The sequence below is a fragment of the Aquarana catesbeiana genome, linkage group LG10, assembly GCF_042186555.1.
Source record: "Aquarana catesbeiana isolate 2022-GZ linkage group LG10, ASM4218655v1, whole genome shotgun sequence".
Lineage (NCBI taxonomy): Eukaryota > Metazoa > Chordata > Amphibia > Anura > Ranidae > Aquarana > Aquarana catesbeiana.
In genome coordinates, this window is record NC_133333.1 from 223009550 (window position 1) to 223036837 (window position 27288).

At 43.3% G+C, this 27288-nt stretch overlaps 1 protein-coding gene across 4 annotated transcripts in view; it reads left to right on the forward strand.

The window, feature by feature from the left end:
* Positions 1 to 27288, forward strand: part of KAZN (kazrin, periplakin interacting protein) — an 879961-nt gene that overhangs the window by 86178 nt on the left and 766495 nt on the right. The window lies entirely within an intron of this gene.

A 27288-nucleotide genomic window follows, 5' to 3' on the forward strand; every position in this document is an offset into this window, starting at 1 on the left:
GCATCTGTCAGCCGGCCACCTTCTCCACCGATCCTCCTCTGACTGAACAAAGCCTCAGCAACACGTTGTCCATCACCAGGAAATTGTAACCTCCCACGGTCTGGAAATGCGTTGCACAAACCTTTCTTCAAGGCCTCCTGAAGATGTTTCATCCTCTGCTCCATCTGCGAAGGCAGGATGAGTTCTGCAACCTTACCCTTGTAACATAGATCAAGAAGGGTTGCCAGCCAGTAATGATCCCTCTCCTTGATACCACGAATCCCAGGGTCCTTTCGCAGGCTTTGTAGAATCAGGGAGGCCATGCAGCATAAGTTTGCAGAGGCATTTGATTCTATGTCCTCTGGGTCACTAAGGATCACATGATCCGTAACTACCGCCTCCCAGACACGTACAAATCCTTGGGTTTCTGGGGACTGAATACTATCCCATTGAAGACTGCTGCTGAGTGTTATCCTCTACATCCATGCTGACACAATCCTCCTCCTCTTCTTCCTGTGTGTTTGGTGGGCCCTCAGGAATGCTATCTGGATAAAGGTAGCCTTGAGAGGTAAGGAAGTCCTCCTCTTCCTCCCTCTGTTCTGCCTCAAGTGCCCTGTCCATGATTCCACGAAGCGTGTGCTCCAACAGGAAGACTAGAGGGACAGTATCACTGATGCATGCATTTTTGCAGCTCACCATCCTCGTGGCCTCCCTAAATGGTGACAGGACAGTGCATGCATCCATGATCAGTAGCCACCAGCATGGCAAAAAGAAGCCAAGCTCCCCTGACCCTGTCCTGGTGCCATACTCGCACAGGTACTCATCTGTGTGTGCAGCTGCTGCAGCATTGCCAACATTGAGTTTCACCTGGTGGGCATGTCACAAATGAGGCGTTTGGTGGGCGGGTTGCATCCCCTTTGAATGTCAGCCAGCTGAGCACTGGCATTGTATGACCGGAGGAAATGACCACAGACTTTTCTGGCCTGCCTCAGGAGATCCTGTAACCCTGGGTACCTGCTCAAGAACCGCTGCACCACCAAATTCAGGACATGTGCCAAACATGGAACATTGGCCAAGTGTCCTTGTCAGTGGGTGGAGAGAAGGTTGGTGCCATTGTCACATACAACCATTCCTGGCTGAAGCTGGCATGGCATCAACAACCTCTGAGCCTGCTCCTGCAGAACTGACAGAATCTGCCCCAGTGTGGCTCCTGTCCCCTAGGCAGACCAACTCAAGCACCACATGGCATCTTTTAGCCTGACTGCTTATGTAGCCCCTTGAACCACCGGTTCAGAGGATAAATCTGCAGAAGAGGCCATAGAGGAAGAAGAAGAGGAGGGGGTGGAGGAGAGAGCTTTTGCAGAATCACCACTAGCATTTTGGAGGCGTTGTGGCGGAACAAGCTCCAACAACACTGAACCCTGTCCTGCATCCTTCCCAGCTGCCAGCAGAGTTACCCAGTGCGCCGTGAAGGAAAGGTAACATCCCTGTCCATGCCTGGTGGGCCATGAGTCAGCAGTAATATGAACCTTACTGCTGACCGCCCTGTCCAACGAGGCCAAAATATTGCCTTCCACATGCCGGTAGAGAGCTGGAATAGCCTTCCATGAAAAGAAATGGTGTTTTGGAACCTGCCACTGAGGTACAACACACTCCACAAATTCACGAAAGGGGGCAGAGTCTATGAGCTGAAAAGGCAGCAGTTGCAGTACTAGCAATTTGGCCAAGCTAGCATTTAGACGCTGAGCATGTGGATGGCTGGGACCGAATTTCTTTCTAGGGTTCAGCAAATGGGGTAGGGAAATCTGCCTGCTAAACTCAGATGGTGTACTGCTAGCAGATTGGCTGCAAGTACTTGGGGCACCTATTGCTATACCTTCATTCCTCCAAGTGCAGGTTTTTGTGACAACTGGAGGTATAGTAGGGTTGGACATCCCAGATGAGGAGCAAGGAGAAGTCCGCCTTTTTCTTTAATGTGGGTCTTTCAAGTGCTGTTGCCAACGGACTGCATGGGAGATCGTCATGTGTCTGGTCAAGCATGTGGTGCCCAACCGGCTGCTGGTCTGGCCACGCTTGATCCGCTTCAGATATAGGTTGAAAACAGCAACGGTGTAATCTGCTGCACACGTGTCAAAAAAGACCCACACCAAGGAACCTTTAAAAGTCACCGGAGAGTCAGCAGTGCCCTGCACCTGCGGAGCTCTGCGGTGTGATACAATAGGGTGGCTGCCCTTAAGCTGCCCCCTAGAGGACATCCTGCCTCATTGGAGTTGTGCCTCCTCCTCTCTTCTCGCAGCATCCAAGTACAGTCAGTGACCTCATCATCCCCTCCCTCCTCATCACTGGAGCAAACTTGGCAGTATGCTGCAGCTTGGGGAACATGACTGCTAGTTTCTTGTCCTTCTTGGGCACCCCCTTTCTCTAGTCTCACGTTACTCCCTTCTGCAACCTGGGAACCAACATCAGAGCCTTCAACTCGCTGCGCATCCTCCAGCAGCATGTACCCAACACTGTGGTCGAATAATTCTGGGGACTCCTCCATGCATGATGGTGGGGCTATGGAAGGATTGACTGTGGACAAGGAGCCGGTGAAATAGGCTGCTTGGCAGCTGCATTGGAAGCAAACTACTCTGAGCCTGGGTGACAGAGGATGAGGAGGATTAGGACGCCTTTATTACCCACCCAACCAACTCTTCTGCATGTTCTGGCTCAATAACACGGCCAGCAACAGAAAAAAAGAACAAGTGTGCCCCATGGCCACCTGCAGAGGATGCACCATGTCCACGACCATCACTGTTGACTGTAGACACAGAGGCTGCTTACCCTCTTTTAGTGGCCTGTGAACGTCTGCCTCTCCTTGGTGGCCTTCCAGACATGATGTGTTTTTTGTTTTGCAACAATACACTACACTGTATTAGATACTGTGTACACCGCCTGAAGTGTATTAGAAACTGTACACACTGTATTAGATACTGTGTACACAGCCTACACTGTATTAGCAACTGTACAATGGCTACACTGTTTTGTATACTGTGTACACCACCAGAAGTGTAGTAGAAACTGTACACACTGTGTTAGATACTGTGTACACTGACTGCACTGTATTAGAAACTGTACTACGGCTGCACTGTATTGTGTACTGTGTATACCACCAGAAGTGCAGTAGAAACTGTACACACTGTATTACATACTGGGTACACTACCTACACTGTATTAGAAACTGTACTACAGCTGCATTGTATTGTGTACTGTGTACACCACCAGAAGTGTAGTAAAAACTGTACACACTGTACACACTGTATTAGATACTGTGTACACCACCAGAAAAGTAGTAGAAACTGTACTATGGCTGCACTTTATTGTGTACTGTGTATACCACCAGAAATGTAGTAGAAACTGTACACACTGTATTAGATACTGTGTACACCACCTGCACTGTATTAGAAACTGTACAATGGCCGCACTGTATTTTATACTGTGTACACCACCAGAAGTTTAGTAGAAACTGTACACACTGAGATACTGGTACTGAGATACTGAGCACACCGCCTGAAGTGTATTAGAAACAGTACATCACAGAATGCACTGTAGATATAGGCTACACTGAATGCAGATTATATATATATATATAATACACTGCCTGCACTGACTGAATATCAAGTGAACACTGAAAAGATAGTCTATGCTAAATCAAATACACTGCCACTAACTGAATAACCTGCCTGCTTAATCTAAATCAAACTATCTCTCTGTCCATGCCAACAACACTACACACGGCCGCCGTGTAAGCAGCCTTATATAGTGTAATTGTCCCCCTGAGCCATGATTGGCCAAAGGCACCCTTAGCAGAGCACGCTGTAATTGGCCAAAGCATGCAGGTCAGGTGCATGCTTTGGCCAAACATAATACAGCAATGCACTGCGATCTCACAGTACATTATGGGGCATTCCGCAGCGTTCGTTTTTCCGCGAACGCCCCATAATGTTTGCCATTTGGCGAACGGGCGAACACCCAATGCTCGAGTGAAACTCATGTTCGACCCGAACATCAAGTTCATCCCTAACTGTATATGTGGCCCCATAGGATTAAGACCCACTTCCGTGAAGCCGCATATATGTGTATGTTCGGTGGGAGGAAATCCATACTCTCTATTTGCCAGAAAGAAACTAGGGGGTTGATTTACTAAAGGCAAATAGACTGTGCACTTCGCAAAGTGCAGTTGGTCCGAATCTTAATAAAAGAGGTAAAGCTTCACTTTGCAAAGACTACCCAATCACGTGCAAGGAAAATAAAAAAAAGCATGATCGGATGATGGAAGTCAGCAGAGCTTCTGATCATTTACTAAACTTTGCAGCAATTGCATTTGCAGAGTGCAACTGCACTTTGCAAGGTGCACAGTCTATTTGCCTTTAGTAAATCAACCCCTAGAAATCACTAAAAAGTGATGGGCAATCTAAACTTTTACAGTTGTCACCAGAACAAGAAGTGAGGGTGAATCTTCCAGTGGGGACACCTTTTCGAAACCTTTGACAACTGTCGAAAATCAGAATTCCCCTCCCTCACTTTGGAAAATTTCCTCCTACTTCCAGGACTGGAAATGAAGAGAAACCTCACCAACAGGAAACAGAGAGGAAAAATAAACTGGTGTGAAGCACCGGATGGTTGAGATATTACAATCCCAAGTCACTGGCCCTGAGTTCTGACAGGGCACCCCAGAAGGTATCCTGGGTAGAATTCAGATAATGAAGAAGCAAGAAGAGCGCCACACCAGTGATTGTAGCGTACAAGCTGTTTTTTAATTATTTTCAAATAAGATAAGCCATCCAAATCATTTCAGGGCATCAAAAGTTTCCCTTCATCGGAGCTTAAAGTGATACTAAAGTCTTGTAGTTTTTTTCTAAAAAAAAACAAGCATGTTATACTCTATGCAGTGGTTTTGCAAAAAGCAACCCGGATCCTCCTCAAGCAGCTTGCAGTGGGGGCACAAAAGCATACATGCTCCCGACCTGCGGCTCTGTGTGTCCATTCACACACGGAGCCGCAACTTGATCCCGCCCACTCCGTCTTCTGATTGGTTCAATGGCTGTGATTGACCATAGGCACCCGCTGCTGCCAAAAGCCAATTAGGAGTGCGAGTCCCCGGAGAGGCAAAACTCTTGTGGACATTGCTGGATCGAGAGGAGGCCCAGGTAAGTATTAGAGGGGGCTGGGGGGGCTGCTGCTCACAGAAGATTGCATGAAGGTAAGAAACCTTGTGCCTTTACAACCACTTTAAGAGATGTGTGGGTTTAAAAAGATAGGACTGCACAAATTGTAGGAGTTCCATAGTATAGCCATAATGAAGTGAGAGTGTTTGAGCCCACAAAACGTGTTAGCTGTTTTACATTATTATGAAATAATTCAAACCAGCTTTGACTTTACTATCAGTGGCATGATGCACTTATTGCTTCTTCAATTTCTGAAGGAAAAAATAATTGACAGAGGCTTTAATTATACCCTACTACTGTATCCCAAACTAAAACTAAAAATTGGCTTTACATACAATTTAATGTACTATGTTTAGATCCCTTTTAGACATCTTTTATTGGACAGTAAATATACTGTATGTGTATGTCAACAGATTCACTTTATAGAAAAATTCTCAAATTGACATGATTTATGCCCCTCTTAAGAATTAAGGAAGTCATGACTTCCATGACTTCCTTAATTCTTAAGAGGGGCATAACTGGTGAAAATGGAATAGTTCTGGACGTGATGGATCCCAGTTCTCTGTTTCCTAATGTCCATATTTATGAACTGTGGAGAACAAGGGCCAGTGTCATCCAGAGCTAAAAATGTACAAGTCCTGGGAACAGACTCTATGAATGATGCTTCACAAGCACTCCCTGACGTGTTTTGTCTTTTCGAAAGTAACCATACGGAATATCCAGCCTATTCCACAGGAAATTCTAATGATGGGAAAGAATTCCCTTTGTTTAAATCATTTCTTTTTCATTTCAAACATTGTGTTACAATCTAAAAGGAAAACGGCTGTTGTATGTAAACACTGCTCACATGCTGCTGAAAAGAGAGAGAGAGAGAGAGAGAGAGAGAGAGAGAGAGAGAGAGAGAGAACACACTATATTACCAAATTTTTTGGGACGCCTGCCTTTACACGCACATGAACTTTAATGGCATCCCAGTCTTAGTCCGTAGGGTTCAATATTGAGTTGGTCCACCCTTTGCAGCTATAACAGCTTCAACTCTTCTGAGAAGGCTGTCTACAAGGTTTAGGAGTGTGTCTATGGGAATGTTCGACCATTCTTCCATAAGCACATTTGTGAGGCCAGGCGCTGATGTGGACGAGAAGGTCCGGCTCGCAGACTCCACTGTTCTATCGGGTTGAGATCAGGACTCTGTGCAGGCCAGTCAAGTACCTCCACCCCAAACTCGCTCATCCATGTCTTTATGGACCTTGCTTTGTGCACTGGTCGAAATAATTTGGTGGAGGGGGGAATTATGGTGTGGGTTGTTTTTCAAGGGTTGGGCTTGGCCCCTTAGTTCCAGTGAAGAGGACTCTTAAGGCATCAGCATACCAAGACATTTTGGATAATTTCATTCTACCAACTTTGTAGGAACAGTTTGAGGATGTCCCCTTCCTGTTCCAACATGACTGTGCACCATTGCACAAAGCAAGGTCCATAATGTCTTGCATGAGTGAGTTTGGGGTGGAGGAACTTGACTGGCCTGCACAGAGTCCTGACCTGAACCCGATGGGATGAATTAGAGAGGGACATCAGTGCCTGACCTCACAAATGCACTTCTGGAAGAATGGTCAAACATTCCCATAGACACACTCCTAAACCTTGTGGACAGCCTTCCCATAAGAGTTGAAGCTGTTATAGCTGCAAAGGGTGGGCCAACTTAATATTGAACCCTACGGACTAAGACTGGGATGCAATTAAAGTTCATGTGCATGTAAAGGCAGGTGTCCTAATACTTTTGTTAATATTATATATTAATATTACATATATATATATATATATATATATATATATATATATATATATATATATATATATACACATATATAATTTATAAAACATGGATTTTAATGAACACTTGCAGATTCCTGCTTTCTTCTGTTTTGTAAAAACTGTGACAGGCTGTGACAGGTTTTCTTTGGGAACTCAGATTTTGGATTTTCCAATAAAGTCACTATGATTTATCTTCTTGTGTTGTTTATTTTAGCTTGTGCCATTGAGCTCTGTGAAAACAGGCTTTTTAAAACAGGATTTAAGAAGATATATGAGAACACGCAGAAAGGGAGCTTAAGCTCCTAGGGAGGCAGGATTGCCAGTGATTGCAAACAGCCACCCACACAGGATGTTGATGGCTGTAATACATTCCCATATATAATAAAATGTACCAGGCAATGTGATTCTTGACTTTGTTGGTCAGGAAATGTAAATTCAGCCATGGACACCTCTGCTGGGAGGAAGAGCGAAAACAAGCAAGCATCATTTTGCCAGCAAGGGAGCGTGAACATTGCTTAGCCTCAGTACATTAGGTCCTTTACTCAGTAATAAAATCATATCACATTATATCACATGTTTATGCATAATATTGCTGAAAACTGTTGTATATAAACATTATATAATTTTAATAGACTTTTAAATTGATTTAGTCTAGATGTGCAAATGTAGTTATCTAAGGGCAAGTTCATGAGAACTATTAAAATATTTAGTATTATTACTGCAGAAGCAAATGTCCCCTATAAAGAGCAGAGTGACTGTATCAATAACAGGTTTTTATACTTAAGCATCAGTCAGCCAAATTCCCTTATCTATCCCATGGAGCTTTGTAAGTGTATCTGCGCTTTGATCTCCGAGTCAGTTAGATCTAATAAAAATCTCTAATTGTAAAAAAAATTATAAGTCAGTTTGTCCTTTCCTGCCAGAGAAAAAATGGGCCTTTGCTATAACTCAAAAGCTCATCTTTCTGAGTGACCTACACGTCAGAGGAATTACTCCGTATGTTAATGCAATCACAAAAAGAGAAGATAAATGCTCTGCAAATTATTCCCGGCAGAAATCGGAGAGAGAATATCATTAGATTTAATAAAAATATCACACCCTTGATAGAAGCATTAGAATGATAGCTTGCATTTTCCAAATAGCATTTGGTCTTTCACCACATTGGTGCAACAATTACATCTTAGTAGGCAGGGCACAATAATGTCACCCAACTATGTAATAATGCTATTGTTTTTATAGGGAACCTGTACTTTGTACTATACGGGTCAATGTAACAAGTTCTCTTTATGGCAGGCAGTGTCAACAATTTTTAAACATTGGCCAATGCTGAATTGATCCACTATGCCACTGGAGGCTGAAGAAATATCCAATATACACTATATGGTCAAACATTTGTGGACATCTGACCTCATCCTTATAAGCATGTTGGACATTCTACTCCAAAACCATGGATTAAAAACGGAGTGTGCAACTATACGAGTCTCCAATATCCTTTAAAAGCTTTTACAAGATTTTGGATTGACTTTGAGCTCATTCAGCAAATAAGAGCACTTGTGAGGTCAGGTACTCATGTTGGATGAGAAGACATGGCTTGTGATTGTCATTCTAATTCTTGCCAAAGGTGTTCAGTAGGGTTGAGGTTTAGGCCACTCAAGTACTTTGACACCAAAATCGTCACACTAAACTTGACACAGTCATGCTGGAACAGAAAAGCACCTTCCCCAGATGTTTCCACAAGGTTGCATGTGCAAAATTGTCTAAACCGTCTTTGTATACTGTAATGTTAAAGGGACACCTGAAAAGGTCCACTTAATTTTAGCAATATAGTGTATGGGAAAACACAAGTGCACACCTCCATTCAGAAAATAGAAATAAAAAGTTGTTGCTAAATAACCTTTTTGCTCTTATAGAGAGTTCCCTGGTATCAGCTGTACCCTAATTCCGTGTACACACGGGCAGACTTTTCGGCATCAAAGGTCCGACGGTCTTTCCGACTGACTTTTGATGGACTTTTGACAGACTTTCGAACGAACGGGCTTGCGCACACACGATCACACCAAAGTCCGACGGATTTGTACGTGATGACGTACGACCGGATTAAAATAAGGAAGTTGATAGCCAGTAGCCAATAGCTGCCCTAGGGTCGGTTTTCGTCTGTAGGACTATCCTACAGACGGGCGGATTTTTCAACCGGACTCGAGTCCGTCGGAAAGATTTGAAACATGTTCCATATCTAAAGTCCGCTTGCAGGTCCGATGAAGCCCACACACGGTCAGATTGTCCGACAGATTCGTCCCGTCGGACCAGTCCGCTCGAAAAGTCCGCTCGTGTGTACATGGCATAAGAAGTAATATTGCCTGGTAAATTCAGCTCTTAGTAAATCTCAATTTACTGAGCAATTGCTAAACAATTGAGTATATAAAATAACAAAATAAAAGAGTTAACCTGACCATAGATGATTTTTTTGTCATTCAGTCAGCAGCAGAGTTCTCCATCCACACAAACAAGATGAATGAAAGAATTCCCCCTGCTGAGACATTCCCTGGAATTCCTATAGACTGGCACAAGCAGAATATTGCGAAAGTGTCTAATGCATTCTAAAAGTGGTGAGGAATGCGTCAAATTCATATACCTGTCTAGAACTTGTACTTGAATTCGGCTCATGCTACGCCACTTTTAAAATGCACGAGAGACACTTTTGCTAAATCTGTCTGAGCCAGTTGTTCCCTTTGTACGCCAAAAGAGAGTTGGTCCTAATTAGCTCCAATTTTATATTTGGCGCATTCAATGTAAAAGTAGACATGTACAATTACTTTTATTACGAATCGAAATTCGGAAGAATTTTTTGTTATTCAGAGATTAGAATGTATCTGAATTTCTGAATCACAATAGTAACACATTTCAACAATTCCTAATTAAATTATAACGAAACGAATTATCCGAAATTTGAAAAAAAATTCAAATTTGAATGTAAAAATGAATTTGAATTAGAAATGGAAACATATTTTAATAAATACAGTAAGGTATAAAAGTAAAATAAGATGTTGATTCCTACTTAGGCTGCTGAATAGAATAGAAGATTGCTGTCCTCTGAAATTCAAATTTTGAATAAATTAGAATTTTGAATTAATCAGAAAATAACGAATATGAGAAACGAATACAAATATACAAAACCGATTCCAAAAACGAATCATTCTAACATGACGAATATGGGGAAACAAAATTATTAACTTAACAAACTAATCCGAAGCAAAAGGAATTTTTCAGTCGCGCACAACTCTATGTAAAAGTGTTGCATTTAATGCGACATAATATACAAGTGCAGCATGTTAGAACTACCTGAAGTGTTGCAAATGCTTCATGAATTTGGGGCAATACATTAACAAGAGGGAATAACACCCAAAAAATGGTGTAGCAGCTTTATTAAATCCCCCCCCCCATTGCATTCAGACAGCGGGACTCTCTCCATTCAGAATATACTGATCAGTGAATACAGTGAATTGACTGCAACTGCTGATTGACAAAAGTTTTCCAACATTACCTTCAACAGAAGCCAATCTAGCGATGGACTTCTGTCAAAAGGGAACGTTTACACATGGATTGAAATTTGTCCGGTCTCTGCTGAACTGGGCGAATTTAGATCCTGTTTTGGTCAGCTTTACATTTCAAAGCCAATTGCAGACTGGTTCACAGCAGCCTTTCCCAGTCTGTGTTTTTGTATACCCACACCAGTACCTTCTGACCAACGGTAGAGTTAAGGCAAACCAAACTATTGGAAGCTTGTAGGTCTCAATGGACACAAATATTTTTACTCAAACCTACCCTGCTATGAAAGACAGAGGGGGTGGGTGGTCACACAAGGACCAAGCTTCCCACGAACCCTCAGCAATCTCTTTATTAGGTACACGTGTTTGTTAACAGAGGTATCAAATTTACAAAGACACACTCAAAAAGTTTTTTATTTCCTCCTCATGCCAACTCACTATGTGCAGGGCTGTCTTAATGCATGGGCACCCCTGGGCACTGACCAGGAGCCCCAGGTGCATGGGAGCCAATGATAATCCTGAATTTCATCATACTTGCCAGCTGTCCCGATTTGCCGGGACAGTCATGCATTTTACTAAACTGTCCCGGATTGCCTGTGTCCCGAGAAGCGTCCCAGAACCTATACTGTGCCCCCCTGATTCCAGTATTGTGCCCTCTTGATCCCCCTGTACTGTGCCCTTCTGCTTTCCCCATCAATTTTATTGAAAGTACTAATGAATATATGTTTAATTCTATCAACTATATATATACTTTAAGTTTTGACAGTAGGTGCATAGATTTGGGCGGGCTGGTAGGGGTCTCAGTGCATTACTTTGCCCAGGGGCCCATGATGCTATTAGGATGGCCCTGACTATGTGTAGTGCTGTCACCATAACCCAAATGAATATGCCTTAAAAAAAAAAACCCGGCATAGATCCTGGAGTTAAAAAAAAGGAAGATTACTGCAGGCAACACATGTGGCTAAGATATGAGGTAAGTATGGTATAAAAAGGGCTTTATTAAGTTTTAAAAATTGCCAAAATAGTAATAGCTCAGAAAGTATTAAATGACACACAACACCTTAGAAGTGACTTAACATAAAAATCAAACAGCAATGCCAGAGCTAGTAAGAACGTCCATTAGTGGAACACCATCAACTGTATCATCACTAACCCGACCACCTAGGATTGAGCATGTGATATATGCAGCATTCGGTGATTGGGGAAGAGAACCCCTTAAAATTTCAGCATCACAGGTAATGATGGAATAATGAAATAAACTCCTTAACATAGAAACTGATGGCATCAATGATCCAAAGTACAACGTACCCAGTATGGTTCTGAGTGCTCTTATTCCATGCCCACCTGACTAGACCAGTCAACAAGGGGCTTTAGGCCATATAGAACTATCCGTGCCAATACTGGGTGTGTCGTGTAGCTGGATAGGTGCTGTAGTTCTAGTAGTGAAAATAGGTGGCTGCAGGGAGACTACCGGTAAACATATCAGTTTCACACTCCATAAAGCCCATATCACTCACCCACATGGGCTCATACCTTGTGGGTATTAAAACATTCCTGGGGCTATAGTTATGGGGGATCATTAGAACTGGTAGCTCTTGTGGCAATGTGCAGCCCTCCAAATACGGCTATAAAAGCCACAACCACATTATTATAGTGAGGCTCCACCGCATTTAAAGGTACCATACCTGCATGGTTTAATTGTAGCTGATGTTCTTATACCACAATTTAGCAGTAGAGCCTCACTAAGGATAATGTGGTTGTGTTTTGGGCTTATGGGTGAAGAGGAGGATTGGGGCTGCTCTGTGCAAAACCATTGCACAGAGTAAGTAAGTATAATATGTTTATTAGTTTTATTTAAAAAAACATGGTGCTTTGGGGGCACCACCCCATGTTGAGGGTATGTGGCCTGGTATGGATCAGGAAGGGGGAGCGCTCGATTGTCCCCCTCCTTTCCTGACCTGTCGGGCTGCGGGCTCGGATAAGGGTCTGGTATGGATTTTGGATTTTTTTCTACATGTTGGCATTTGGTTCCCCTTTAAATCCATACCAGACCAAAAGAGCCCGGTATGCATGGGGGAGGGGGGGGGGGGCATGCTATTTTCTTTCATTTTTGCATACAAGTCACACCCAAGTTGCATCTATATCATTCAGGTGCCACTTTCAAGCAAGTTTTGAGGGTTTACATTGGGGTCTAAGGACCTCAAGTCACATGAAAATCGGACCAAAGTAGTGCAGGAACTACTTTTCATTTCAACATTTCAGAACAATGTGGGTTCCAGTGTGTTTTTGGTGAGTTTACATGCGTTCTAATGCATTTGCATGCTTTTTACTGCATACAGAAAAAATGCAGCAGGTTCCACTTTGGTTGACTGCATTGGAACTGACTGCACTGGTATGAACTAGGGCCATTGGAATGCATGGAAATCACTGTGCATACATTTTTGATGCAGATTAACTGCTTCAGCCCCGGAAGATTTTACCCCCTTCCTGACCAGAGCACTTTTTGCAATTCGTACAAAAAATGATCCATAGAAGGACTTCTGCGCTACTAAGTAAAAACGAAGGGCCCTTATACACTGGGGCGGGGGCGGCGTCGGCGGTAAAGTGCCGATATTATAAGCGGCGCTTTACCGTCAGTATTTGGCTGCTAGCGGGGCGGTTTTACCCCCTGCTAGCGGCCGAGAAAGGGTTAAATACCACCGCAAAGCGCCTCTGCAGAGGCGCTTTGCTGGCAGTATAGCCGCGCTGTCCCATTGATTTCAATGGGCAGGAGCGGTATACACACCGCTCCGAAGATGCTGCTAGCAGGACTTTTTTTCCCGTCCTGCTAGCGCACCGCTCCAGTGTGAAAGCCCTCTGAAGGCAAAGCAGCGGCACTTTCGGGTCGGTTTGCAGGCGCTATTATCAGCGCAATAGCGCCTGCAAACCACCTCAGTGTGAAAGGACCCTTATATTCATTGTGAATGGAATTGCTGCATAATCAAAAGTGAACACCACTCACTGCAAACAGACTAAAAGAATATATAAATAAATATATATGTGATCCTGCGCAAAATCCCAACAAATAAAGACGATGGAAATAATATATAGTTTCAAACAATGATAAATATTTACATTGCAATAAAGTGAAAACACAAAATACCCCAATGGTGACTGTATTGGTGAAAAAAGTCCAATAATATATATAATCACAGTGTTGATTGTTGATCTCGTGACTTTGTGATATCCACACCACCGCTAAGTGCTCTGAGAACTCTCACCTTAAGGGCATAGGTAATATGCCTTATTGTATCCTCTAGGACGCGGCCTCCATCCGAGATTCAGGATCAATGATGGTGTCTGCTCGTTAAATAAAATTACATCCCCTCCCGATCGTTGGTAAGATCCAAATGCAAAATAATTGAGCCTCTAAGAGTGTGATATCAAAGATAACTGGATTTATTAAATAAAATATCCACTTACACTGTAGCAGCAGCAAGCGCGGCAAACATGTACAAGAAAACGACATTCCACGCCACCTGATACGTCACTTCCGGTCTGCGATAGACACTTCCAGTTACGTCCTACGCATTATGTCATATCACATGACTTCCTCAGGCTGCCTTATTTATATATTCTTTTAGACTTTTTGCAATTCGCCACTGCGTCGCTTTAACTGACAATTGCGCGGTCGTGCGACATTGCACCTAAACAAAATTGACGTCCTTTTTTTTCCACAAATAGAGCTTTCTTTTGGTGGTATTTGATCACCACTGTGGTTTTTATTTTTTTACGCTATAAACATAAAAAGAGCGACAATTTTGAAAAAAGCGCAATATTTTTTTCTTTTTGCTATAATAAATATCCCCCAAAACTATATGAAAAAACAAATTTTTTTCTCAGTTTAAGCCGATATGTATTACATATTTTTGGTAAAAAAAAATTGCAATAAACGTATACTGATTGGTTTGCGCAAAAGTTATAACGTCTACAAAATAGGGGATAGTTTTATGGCATTTTTATTATTAATTTTTTTTTATTAGTAATGGCGACGATCTGCGATTTTTATCAGGACTGCGACATTATGGCAGTCACTTTTGACACTATGTTGGGACCACTGTCATTTATGCAGCGACCAGTGCTATAAAAATGCAGTGATTACTGTGTAAATGACACTGACAGGGAAGGGGTTAACCACTAGGGGGCGATGAAGGGGTTAAGTGTGTCCTAGGGAGTGATTCTAACTGTGGGGGGGATGGGCTTCCACTCACATGACAGCGATCACTGCTCACCAGATGACAGGGAGCAGTGATCTCTGTCATGTCACAAGGCAGAAATTTACATAGGCACTTCCCCGTTCTTCAGCGCTGTGACACGATCGCCGGGACATCAAGTCCGCGGGTCCCGGGGGCACGGTCACGCTGTACATGGCGGGCACGCACCCGCTAGCCCTTCCATTTAAAGGGGATGTACAGGTACGCCCATTTGCCCACCGCTGCCATTGTGCCGACGTATATCGGCGTGCAGCGGTTGGCAAGTGGTTAAAAAGCAAGGAAGTGAACCAGCCCTTAAAGATAGGGTTATGTACCCTTTATTTGGAAAAATAGTCAAAATGTAAAAAAAGATCATGAACTCACATTACAATTTGGTTGGATAATAAAAAAAAGAAAAATCTAACTGGTATTCCACTAAATTTGATCAGAAGTCATTGATTGTATCTCATTAAAGAAAATTAGAAATAGTTAAACTGATAATAGAGTGCAATGTGTGTGGGCACTAAATTTTCCCAAAATGAATATTTTAATTAAACTTCAATTATAGGTAGATATAAGATGGGGGCTTGGTAAATGACACCCACTTTCATTTTCTGTAACAGTTTTAAGAGAACTGACCCTTTAAATCACGTACAACATCTCTTCAGATGTTAATGTGTGCAGATGACAGGTCCACTTTGCTACTGTTTAAGTTATAGCCAAATGTATTTATTACTCATCACGTCTAGCACTTTTACAGTTAAATCAATCTGTTAAATAACTTAATGTGGGAGAATGAGAATAGATGTCATCGGGAACTGTTGTAAAAAAGTAATTATACAGCATGTAATTACATTAACATTTCCATATAGACATATATTTCATTTATTATTATCATGTCAGTGTTAAAAGTGCGTGAAATTTGTTATATGGCACTCTTTTAAATAGTTTTCTGTGTGCAGGAAATACAATGATCCAGACATTTCTTTAAAATTATGTATCATTTAACCACTTCAATACCGGACACTTTTAGAATTTTTTTTTTTTTTTTATTATATATTTTTTCTTTTTTTTTTTTTTTTTTTTCCCATAGTAACATTGTACCACTCTGGGGAAGTGATCATTATTTTTTTTTATACATTATGTTTGCATATAACAATGAATTGCATTGCTATATGCAAGCAATTTACTGAATGAAATTGATTTATGCAGTTTGTTTTGTTGTGATTAGGGATGAGCCTGATGTTCCAGTCGAACAATATGTGGTGTTCGCGGCAAATTCAAAAGGCACCGGAACACCATTAAAGTCTATGGGACACTAAGATGAAAAATCATAAGTGCTCATTTTAAAAGTTATTGTCATAAAAGTGTTTGGGGAGCCGGGTTCTGCCCCAGGGGAAATGTATGAATGCAATTTTTTTTTTTTTTTAAACGTCAGTTTTTTCGGTAGCAGTGATTTTTTTAATGCTTAAAGTGAAACAATAAAAATGAAATATTCCTTTAAATACCCTGTCTATAGTATGCCTGTAAAGTGGTGCATTTTTCCTGTGTTTAGAACAGTACCACAGCAAAATGACATTTCTAAAGGAAAAATTGTCATTTAAAACTGCTTGCGGCTGTAATGAATTGTCGGGTCTCGGCAATATAGATAAAACTAATTTAAAAAAAGAGCATGGCCCCCCCCCCCCCCCAGTCCATTACCATGCCTTTTGGGTCTGGTATGAATGTTAAGAGAAACCCCGAACCAAAATTAAAAAAAAAAATTGCGTGGGGGTCCCCCTAAAATCCACACCAGGCCCTTCAGGTCTGATATGGAAATTAGGGGGAACCCTGTGCCAAATAAATTTAAAATGGTGTAGGGGTCCCCCCAAAATCCATACCAGACCCTTATCTGAGCACGCAACCTGGCAGGCCGCAGGAAAGGAGGAGGAACGAGAGAGCGCCCCCCATCCTGAACCATACCAGGTCACATGCCCTCAACATGGGGAGGGTGCTTTGGGGTCTGACCCCAAAGCACCTTGTCCTCATGTTGATGGGGATAAGGGCCTCATCCCCACAACCCTTGCCCGGTGGTTGTGGGGGTATGCAGGCGGGGGGCTTATCGGAATCTGGAAGCCCCCTTTAACAAGGGGACCCCCAGATCCTGCCCCCCCTATGTGAATTGGTAATGGGGTATACTGTACCCCTATCATTTCACAAAAAAAAGTCTAATATGGTAAAAAAAAAGACAAAAGACAGCTTGGGACAAGTCTTTTATTAAAAAATAAAAAAATAAAAATGTCCAGCGATGTCCATTCATCTTCTATCACGCCCGACGGACCGGAAAAAAAACGGTGACGTAAACTGACACTTTTTTTTTTTCGGGTGGGGGGAATATCTACTTTTTTTGTTTTTTCATTCTTGCTGTAGGATGTGCTACAGCAACATGTCAACAGCTTTAATGAATGAAAACAGGATCTATGAAAGGAGGGCGGGTGGATAATTGAAAGGTCTACTCCCTCCATTCATAAATCACATTTTATTCATAGAAGCTGTAGTGCAGTTTCTTTGAATGGAGGTGCTGGACATAAAGGGCGGGCATAGTTGGACACTCTTGATGAGTCTTTGACAGCTCCCTCAGTTCTGTAACCCCACTGCACTGAAAGATTATGGCAGTGGGGTGGGGGAAGGCGTTGGAGGAGGAAAACTTCACATAAACTAGGAGACAGCAGCACAAGGGGTACATCACACTGATGATAAATAATGTCCCTTGTGTTTATGTTTATCTATCTATCTATCTATCTATCTATCTATCTATCTATCTATCTATCTATCTATCTATCTATCTATCTATCTATCTATCTATCTATCTACACTACCTTTACACTCACATGAATTTTAATGGCATCCCAGTCTTATGCCCCGTACACACGGTCGGATTTTCCGATGGACAATGTCCGATCGGAGCGTGTTGTCGGAAATTCCGACCGTGTGTGGGCGCCATCGGACATTTTCCATCGGATTTTCCGACACACAAAGTTGGACAGCAGGAGATAAAATTTTCCGACAACAAAATCCGATCGCGTCAATTCCGACCGTGTGTGGCCTGTTCCGACGCACAAAGTGCCACGCATGCTCAGAAGAAATTCCGACACGGGACAGCTCGTTCTGGTAAACTTAGCGTTCGCAATGGATACAGCACTTTCGTCACGCTGCAATGTAAAAAATGGTTTAATACAGCGCACTCTCTTCTTCTTTATAATGTGACAAGAATTAAGTAGTTTTGCTGCTCATATTCACACACACTTCTCACAAACTTTTATTTGTGTTTTTTTAGTGGGATTCCCTCAATATATTGTTATTAGTTGTCACATCTGACAGTTTTATATTTTTTATGTTTTTTTTATTTTGTTTTTAAGCCTTTTTTTTTTCTTTAATGTTTGGATTTTTTCCAAGGCTGATCTTTGTTCAATGTTATTTTTATTTTTACTCCAGAATATTTTTGTGTGTGTTTTGTGTGGCAAGTTACCCCAACACCATTGATATCTTTTATTATTTAATCTCAAGGAGATTGTTTGGTGTTGGTGTCCCTTGTTCATTTCACATTGTATATTAGAAATGTACCTGAATCCTCACAAACAAACTGTCATTTTTGAAGTAAAACACATAGGAGAGTATAATTCAAAACAAAAATCCTTTATTAAGGGATCAGAACCAAACAAAGAGGGAGGCAACACTGGATCAACAGGAGAAATTAGCGAAGCCTGGGACCCCCACGGCAGACATCAATTCTTCAACATCAAAATTGGTGGCCTGAGGAGTCCATATGTAAGGGAGTGCAGTCTGGTCCGGGATTCGCAGAGATCCGGATAGCAGCAGATGACATCTGTGTCCCCAGGCTGTGGTACCACAAGAGGCTGCATTTTTTGGCCGACCAGACTGGACCCAGGGCAATCACTGTCTGGTCTTCCTTTCACACTTCCTTCCGGGCTGTGGCTGTGCAGTTGGAGATGTGGCAGGAGGAGGAGTAGGACCTGGAGGTGGAGGAGGACTGGGGGGACCTGGAGGAGGACTGGGAGGACCTGGAGGAGGACTGGGAGGACCTGGAGGAGAGGGAGGAGGAGGAGGACCATCCCAAAGCTGTGTGTGAGGTGTAATTTGGCCCCTCATACCTTTCTCCAGAGCCTCTGATATGAGGGCCTCACACATGGCTTTTTGGCCCTCCTCCATCCTCTGCATTTTATATGCTATGAAGGCAGCAATGTTCTCCTGCATGGTCTGTGGTGCTACCAGGACCTCTGTAGCCCTCCAAAAGAATCTGATAGCCGCCTCCTCTAGGGCACTCGTCCTACTGCCACTTTCTGTTTTCAGGGGGGGTGGAGGGACCTTGATATCAGCCAGCCGGCTCGGCCCGGCCACCTCCTGGCTGAGACTTCCCTGTGTATGAAAAAGGGACATAGTTGTAATGTTTTGCATCATCAATCACAATCCTAAATTAGTACTCCAAACTAACATCTAGTTAACATCATTGATTGGACAAGCAGAAATATTTAGAGGAATGCTATACCTGGCTCAATCTGGGATCCTCCACATGCGGCCTGGAAGGCCCAGGTTGGGCGTCAGAAGCCTCAGCCAGGGGGGAAGGAAGTGTGGAAGGAAGACTGGAGAGGGATGACCTGGGTTCAGTCTGGCCTGCCAGAAAGTGCAGCCTGTCGTAGTACAACATCCTGGGGACATAGATGTCACCTGCTGCTCCAGATCTCTGTGAATCCAGGACTTTCTTGCGCTCCCTCAGATATGTGCTCCTCAGGCCACCAATGAAAATCTTTAAATAAGTGATGTCTGCCGTGGGGATCACCTGCTTCACAATTTCACACAATTGCTCCAGTGCTGCCTTCCTCTTTGCTTGGTTCTTGAAATGGGGGTGGGTAATCTCCCACAGACAGGGCAGCTCACTTAGCATATCAATGAATAGTGACATGAAGTCAGTATCTCTCATTAAGATATCCATGTTCACTGCAAGACACAACACAAGACAAAGCCTAATGTCAGACAAAACTCTCCTAATCTTGTTACAATATAGGCCTCAATCTAGAAGCAGTATAGGCACAAGTTTGTCTCTTACCTTCGTTCTTACGATCGGCGCGTCCAATGCTCCTTCCTCCGCTCACAGATCGTACGTAATACGCACGCGTGTTACGCTTTATACACACTGCGCATGCGTGTAACTCCGCCCGCCCCTGACATTCTTTCTAGTGTATTCCCCGCCCCTTTTCGTTCGGCGCAGTGGGTGAAGAGCATGATGGCAGAGTTACAGCAGGTGCATGCTAATTATAGCAACGAGGAGGAGGAGGAGGAAAGGCCGGATCCAGGCACGTCCCGATCCAGAAGGAGACGTTTTAAGGCCACAAATATGTCGTTTGGGGAGATGTTGGAGATGGTACACATCATGAGGAAGTCCGACTATGACGGAAAATATGGGCCTTACCCCAACCCCAACATCCGAAAGGCAAAAATCATTGGTAAAGTGGTCAGGAGTCTAGAGCGGAATTTCGGGGTACGAAGGTCTAAAGATCAGCTCAGGAAGCGGTGGTCGGACCTGAAGTTGAGAGAGCCAGAGCAGTACCGAAAGATCCGGAGAGTGCTGCAAAAAAGTAAGTAGTTGTGCTGTGTTCCTATTCTTTCTGTCTTTATTACGTTCGTTCTGCTCCATATGCTTTTATTAATTGTAACGTTTAAAAGGGCAACTTTAATGTTCATGGGCCCATTATTCGTTCGTATCAAACATTTTTATTTCGGCCTCTAGAACACCATTGTTTAGGCCATATGCATTTTCACACATTTTTTGGGGCCTACTTGGATGCCAAAGATTTGTTTGTGTAGATGGGTTTGTTACTAGAATGAAATGACAACTAGATTGTGTGTAAAGAGAGGACACTGAGCAGCTGTTTTCACATCTGGACACTGGAGCACTAGTGTGGGACCCCAGAACACCATTTTTATTAGGGGGGCACACAGGTGCTCCAGTGTATACTATAGGGGGGGCTACATCTGTGAAGCTTGTACCAAACATGTAAAGTATTGCAGCTTGACAAAGGGCAATAAAAAAAATATACATCTTGGAACTCGGCTAAAATAGACAATTGTACCCCACTTCCAAGCAATGTTTCCTATTTCTAGTTCTGCCATCAAATATCTGTGTGCTAATTATACCATTTTTGTTTTACATAGGGGAGAAAAGACTCGGAGGACAGCCCTCATCCGAGGAGACCACAGACCCCCCACCTATGGAAGAAGGTGAAATACCCCCAAACGAAGAAGAAGAGCAGGAGGAAGAAGAAGACGTGGTGGAGATTGGCACCACAACAGGTGAGTGTCTGCGACCACAGGCTCAGGTAAAAGAGATGGATGGTGGCAGATTTTTGAGACCTTTTTTTTATTCTTTATCTCTTTTTAGGTGATCGTGATGTGAGGGATCCTGAACGCTTTACTTCAGAAAGTGCCCAGATACTTATCGGGGAGATCATGGGGTGTAATCTCCAATTGCAAAACATCCAGAACCAAATCAGTGATGTTATTAAAAAAAATAATAACATCATTGATGTTTTGGGGCGAATTTAAACCCCACAAAATCACCTGTTTTATTAATGTGGTCCAATCTTCAAAAAATTTTTAAAATGTTTAGAAAAGCCAAATTTGGAGGATGCACACAGTGTGCCAACATGTGCTATCTGCCATCACGGGAGATCAATGGACGCGTTTTGGGGGTGCAACACCTTCCTCAATTATAAAGTCGCATTGAGGAAAGGCTTTCTCCCCCAAAACACGTCCCTTGATCCCCCCTGATGGCAGATAGCACATGTTGCCATTCGTAAATTGGTGTGCATCTTCCAAATTTGGCTTTTCCAGGGGTGATTTCCCCCCATCTGAACGCTAGATCAAACCCAGTTCCTAAATACTGATGTCTGATCTAGCCTTCAGGTTTTACCTAATGTGAACTTTGTAAGTTCAAGTTTTTTGGCTTTCTTGTTGGTTTTACACAGGCCTGTTTTATCTGAAATGGATATTTTGATTTTTCATAATGCTACTGCAAACATTGTTATACAACAAACATGTTGGTTTGTTTTAAAAACCTTTGGTAAATGCGCATGTGATTGTGCAGGTATAAAAAAGTGCCTTACTCAAGAATGTGTGGATTATTGTCTCAACACTACAACACTTTTGGGGTGATGTAATTGTTGTTTTATGCAGAAATGGGGGTTATTTCCTAAGGGCAAATCCTCTTTGCACTACAAGTGCAGGTTCAGTGCAGTTGCAAGTGCACTTGTAGTGAAATGTGTTTTTGCATTTAGGAAGTACCAGCCAACACTGTTTTTTATAAGGTTACCCAATCACGACATTTTCTGCACTCAACACATTTCTGGCAGGGTCAGCTAAAACAAACACAAGCAGTAAATGTCCACCAAGAATTTCTTTTGGTTGTTTTTTATTTGAAAAAGGTGTCACAGATTGTCTGGCATATTGATAGCCCCCCTACCCGCAAAGAACTCCAGGTATCGTAACCGGACATCACGGGCATTCAGGGAGGGCAAGCCAGGACGGCTGCTTTCAAGTGCCGTCATTGTTGATGTATTTGGGATTCCGGCCTCAGGCCCAACTGAGCCAGCATAGTTGGCTGAATGTTTTTGTAGAAAATTCTGGAGTACACAGCAGGCAAGTATTATATGGTTCAGTTTATACTCCGCCATATGGATGGGTGTCATAAATAATCGGAACCGGCTGGCCAGGATTCCAAATGTGTTCTCCACCACTCTTCGGGCTCTGGCCAGCCGGTAATTAAAAACCCTCTGTTCCGGGGTGAGGGTCCTCATCGGGAATGGCCGCATCAGGTGGTCCCCCAGCGCAAATGATTCATCAGCAACGAACACAAATAGGAGACCTTCAACATTGTCCTCTGGAGGTGGCAAGTCCAAGCTGCCATTCTGGAGACGCCTGTAGAACTCCGTCTGGGCGATGACTCCACCATCGGACATCCGGCCATTCTTCCCCACGTCCACATACAAGAAGTCGTAATTAGCCGACACCACCGCCAACATCACTATACTATTAAACCCCTTGTAATTATAATAGTACGACCCCGAGTTGGGTGGTGGGACGATGTGGACGTGTTTCCCATCAATTGCCCCTCCGCAGTTAGGAAAGTCCCACCGCTGGGCAAAGTGGGAGGCCACAGTCTGCCATTCCTGTGGCATGGAAGGAAACTGTTGAGGAAAAAACAATAAACATTACTATTTTTTCACAGAAACCTGGCAAGCAGATTAGACACAAACATTATGGGTCAACCTCCAGATAGCATTTATTAAGGGGAATTTAACAACAACAAAGTATAAGGTACACCTATCATATTCCCCCTCCCCCCCTCATGGGCCATTTCTAACATTATAGGGGGGGGGGAACTCTTGGACAGGTAACCCTCTTCACTTCATTGAGAGATGAATGCCTAAATACAGGGTATTACTTGGAACAGCCCCTCCTTAGTTACACTATTGGCAGCCCACTGGACAGGTAAGAAGTGTCATAATACAAAGATATAAATACACACTGTACACATTTGAGCACATTTGGACATTCTGCTATTACCTATCAAGATCATAATAGGATACAAGAACTTTAAACAGTACCATTGGAAAGTATACAGGCAGGCCCTTGCACTACATGCTTTGGGGAATTAATCCATAAATCTGAGCACTAAAGAGATGGGTATAGTGTGTATGGGTTTGGCAAAGTCAGCAGATAGATGATTGAAGATAGAGAATTGGGATCAGCTGACTTAGCAGTTGGGGGAGGGAGGGTTACAAAAAATTTGGGGACACCACAAAAAAAAGCCTCTGCCACTCTGCCTGAATTTAAATCAAAAATAACATTTCAAAACATTTTAGGGGGTGTTTGGGGTAAAGCACTACTATGGAGCTGATAAAATACATTGTTAAGTGACTACATGAGGTGAATATAGGGCAGGAGACACCATGCTGGGGAGGTTATTGAAGGGCAAATATGTATGAAGGACCTAAAATAATAATTACATAAAAATCAAGCATGCATGAGGACAAAGGGGACATTCACAGCATATTACAATCATGGTAATTATGGAATGAGGGAAGAAATACAATATATTATCAAACATTCAATACAATAAAATGTGATATAAAAGGATAAAAATCTTACCTTCATATACGCCTTCTGCAGGACCTGGATGGTGGCAGAACAGGTCTCTGGGATGATGATACCCAGAGCCTGGGGGGAGATGCCTGTCGAGAACTTCAAGTCCTGCAGACTTCTCCCTGTGGCCAAATACCGCAAGGTAGCGACCAACCTCTGCTCCGGAGTGATGGCTTGCCTCATGCAGGTATCCTGCCTGCTAATATAGGGGGTCAAGCCAACAAACGGTGAAATACGGGGTCCGTCATCCTGAGAAAGTTCCTGAAATCATCAGGATTATTCTCACGGATCTCACGGAGCAAAGGCATATGACAGAACTGGTCACGCTGAAGCAACCAATTCTTGGTCCATGAACTCCTCCCCACCCTGTTCATGGACTGGACTTGTGTCAAGGTCAGGACCCCAACACCAAGCCCCCGCACAGCACGAACTCTACGAGGAGTACGCATACGAAACATGGCTAGAAAACGGTCGGCTGCTCAGAACGAAGTAAGAGAACGCACTGAAGAACAGCAAGGCCTGTGAAGAGCGACCTGAAAAACAGCAGCGAGCGGACAAGATCGCACAGAAAACTCCAATACGAACTGACTGCACGCACTGAAGAGCAGATACAAACCCACAAGCACAAACTGAACGGCAGAAAACGATCTGAAAGCCACGAGTCTGAAAAAGCGCGAATCGTCTCTCACCAAACTTTTACTAACACGAGATTAGCAAAAGGAGCCCAAAGGGTGCCGCGCTTGGTTCTGAACTGGCCTTTTCTAGTCTCGTCGTACGTGCTTGACGTCACCGCGTTCTTGGCGATCGGAAATTCCGACAACTTTGTGCGACCGTGTGTAGGCAAAACAAGTTTGAGCCAACATCCGTCGGAAAAAATCCGAAGATTTTGTTGTCGGAATGTCCGAACAAAGTCCGACCGTGTGTACGGGGCATTAGTCTGTAGGGTTCAATGTTGAGTTGGCCCACCCTTTACAACAATACCAGCTTCAACTCTTTTGGGAAGGCTGTCCACATGGTTTTGTGTCTATGGGAATGTTTGACCATTCCTCCAGAAGCGCATTTGCGAGGTTAGGCGCTGATGTGGACGAGAAGGCCTGGCTCGCAGTCTCCACTCTAATTCATCCCAAAGGTGTTCTATCGGGTTAAGGTCTGGACTCTGTGCAGACCAGTCAAGTTCCTCCACCCCAAACTCGCTCATCCATGTCTTTATGGACCTTGCTTTGTGCACTGGTGCGCAGTCATGTTGGAACAGGAAGGGGCCATCCCCAAACTGTTCCCACAAAGTTGAGAATGAAATTGTCCAAAATGTCTTGGTATGCTCACAACTTAAGAGTTCCCTTCACTGAAACTAAGGGGACAAGCCCAACCCCTGAAAAACAACCCCACACCATAATCCCCCTCCACCAAATGATTTGGACCAGTACACAAAGCATAAAAGACATAAAGACATGGATGAGCGAGTTTGGGGTGGAGGAACTCGACTGGCCTCAACCCAATAGAAGAACCTTTGGGATGAATTAGAGCCGTGACTGCGAGCCAGGCCTTCCCAGAAGAGATGAAGCTGTTATTGCTGCAAAGGGGGGGGCCAACTTATTTTTAACAAAACTTTGAGGCCCCTTTCACATCATCGCATGTTGTGTAGGACAGCCCATTCACATGAATGGGCTTCTTTATGCACTTTTGTCACCTGAAAAGAAGCTCCTGCTCCTTTTCGGGTGATAAGCTTCACACAAGTTGTGAAGGTGTGGTTTGCTGCGATTGCAGCTCACTCCTGTCGCGTGACATTTGTGGCAGAATCGCACCCAAACGCACTTAGCTCGATGCGCTGTGATTGCCATGCAGCTTGGGATTGTGGGCAGAGTCATGGCGATTCTGCCTGCAATTCCAAATCGGGAGATATGAATGGGCCTCAGGCATAAAGAATGTCAGGTCGGGCAGTTATTTAAACACTGTTCAATCAGTCCACCCTAAGGCTGGATTCACACCTATGCATTTTTAGTGCTTTTTGCATTTTGCAGATTTGCACTACAGTCCATTTGACATGGTTTTCAATGGAAAACGTTCTGTAGTGCAAATCTGCAAAATGCAAAAAGCACTAAAAATGCATAGGTGTGAATCAAGCCTAATGCCTCCTAATAAAACAAAACAGCCAACCATTCAACTGCTTTTGAAGACAGTGCTGATCCTACAAGGCAGACTTCTCCTCTGATCATAGGCGGATTCTGAGCTCACTCTTGCACCATTTAGTGGAACGTAGACTACACAGATGTGGGGAGCGATGCTGGTGCTGGGTTATTGTGTGGCACTCCAATCTGGCCCCACGCTGTATTTGGATAGAACACAACTGATGGCAGTGATATGGGTCAGTATGCAACATCTGCCGTCTTCCATTCCCTGAGGACCAGCTGTCACAGCACAGTCTATTAAAATCAGATAAAACAGCTCATCCAAAGCATCTCTTCTTCTCTTAGAAGCGGAAAATAATAAATCTGCAGCCTGTTTATTAGGTAGTCCCTTTGATGTATTTTACATGAGATAATAACACTTGTTTTAAAGGGAGTGTCGACATCTTGTACGTCTCTGTCACAGTCTTTCAGGGGCATGCGTTGGCAAGCTTGACATCAAACCAGTTTACATGTCACTGATTGGAACATGTCATACGCTGTTGAAGGTGAAGATCAATGGAGTAAACAAGTGGTGGTGTGCATATACTGTATATATGTAAGATATCCTGCAAAAATAAAAGGATGTGGTAAGCAATAACATCAAAAATGTATAACTAAAATATATATAGCTTTGATTAAATTAGCATTCAGGATCAGTAGATTGGTGCTGGCAGTTTATGTTTCATAGAGCAATGTTCCCCCTTATGCTATCCAAAAAACACAGAACCCCCTCATGCTAACCATTCCAGTATCTCTCATAGTAACCTTTCCTCTTACCATAACACTAATGCCCCGTACACGCGGTCGGATTTTCCGACGGAAAATGTGCGATCGGAGCGTGTTGTCGGAAATTCCGACCGTGTGTGGGCTCCATCGGACATTTTCCATCGGATTTTCCGACACACAAAGTTTGAGAGCAGGCTATAAAATTTTCCGACAACAAAATCCGATCGCGACAATTCCGACCGTGTGTGGCCAGTTTCGATGCATAAAGTGCCACGCATGCTCAGAAGAAATTCCGAGACGGAACAGCTCGGTCTGGTAAAATTAGCGTTTGCAATGGATATAGCACTTTCGTCACACTGCAATGTAACAAATGGTTTAATACAGCGCACTCTCTTTATAATGTGAGAAGAATGAAGTAGTTTTGCTG